General features: G+C 48.4%; 1 non-coding gene across 1 annotated transcript; it reads right to left on the reverse strand.

The window, feature by feature from the left end:
- Positions 1 to 325: 325 nt before the first annotated feature.
- Positions 326 to 398, reverse strand: TRNAN-GUU (transfer RNA asparagine (anticodon GUU)). The gene has a single exon. It is a non-coding gene; the product is annotated as a tRNA-Asn (tRNA).
- Positions 399 to 1,449: the final 1,051 nt, after the last annotated feature.

Consider the following 1,449-nt stretch of genomic DNA (forward strand, 5'->3'; position numbering starts at 1 on the left):
TTTTTACGTCACATCTGAGACCTCACAACACCGCTCCCGGATGGGCTCGAACCACCAACCTTTCAGTAAACAACCGAACGCGCTAACCATTGCGCCACGGAAGCCCAAAAATTAAATTGTCGTCAGGTATTGTGGAAAAACTTTGGCATTTTACATTACATTTGAGATCCCACAACACCGCTCCCGGGTTGGCTCGAACCACCAACCTATTGGTTAACAGCCGAACGCGCTAACCATTGAGCCACGGAAGCTCAGAAATTAAATGGTTGTCACGTATTGTGGAAAAGTTTTGACTGTTTCCGCTACATATGAGACCTCACAACACCGCTCCCGGGTGGGCTCGAACCACCAACCTTTCGGTTAACAGCCGAACGCGCTAACCATTGCGCCACGGAAGCCCAAAAATTAAATGGTCGTCAGGTATTGTGGAAAAACTCTGAATTTTACGTTACATCTAAGACCTCAAAACACCGTTCCCGGATGGGCTCGAACCACCAACCTTTCGGTTAACAGCCGAACGCGCTAACCATTGCGCCACGGAAGCCCAAAAATTAAATGGTCGTCAGGTATTGTGGAAAAACTTTGACTTTTTACGTTACATCTGAGACCTCACAACACCGCTCACGGATGGGTTCGAACCACCAACCTTTCAGTTAACAGCCGAACGCGCTAACCATTGCGCCACGGAAGTCCAAAAGTTAAATGGTCGTCAGGTATTGTGGAAAAACTTTGGCACTTTACATTACATTTGAGATCCCACATCACCGCTCCCAGGTGGGCTCGAGACACCAACCTATTGGTTAACAGCCGAACGCGCTAACCATTGAGCCACGGAAGCTCAGAAATTAAATGGTTGTCACGTTATATGGAAAAGTTTTGACTTTTTACGCTACTTCTGAGACCCCACAACACCACTTCCGGGTGGGCTCGAACCACCAGCCTCTCGGTTAACAGCCGAACGCGCTAACCATTGCGCCACGGAAGCCTTAAAATCAAATGGTCGTCAGGTATTGTGGAAAAACTTTGGCTTTTTACGTTACATTTGAGACTTCACAACACCGCTCCCGGGGGGGCTCGAACCACCAACCTTTCGATTAACAGCCGAACGCGCTAACCATTGCGCCACGGAAGCCCAAGATTAAATGGTCGTCAGGTATTGTGGAAAAACTTTGACTTTTTACGTCACATCTGAGACCTCACAACACCGCTCCCGGATGGGCTCGAACCACAAACCTTTTGGTTAACATCCGAACGCGCTAACCATGGAGCCAAGGAAGCTCAGAAATGAAATGGTCGTCAGGTAATGTGGAAAAACATCGACTTTTTACGTCACATCTGAGACCTTGCAACATCGCTCCCGGATGGGCTCGAACCACAAACCTTTTGAATAACAGCCGACGGCGCTAACCATTGCGCAACGGAAGCCCAAAGATTAAATGTTCGTCAGGT

This window comes from Phalangium opilio, unplaced genomic scaffold (genome assembly GCF_054372755.1).
Source record: "Phalangium opilio isolate 3A_F unplaced genomic scaffold, DU_Popi_V2 ptg000019l_1, whole genome shotgun sequence".
NCBI classification, from domain to species: domain Eukaryota; kingdom Metazoa; phylum Arthropoda; class Arachnida; order Opiliones; family Phalangiidae; genus Phalangium; species Phalangium opilio.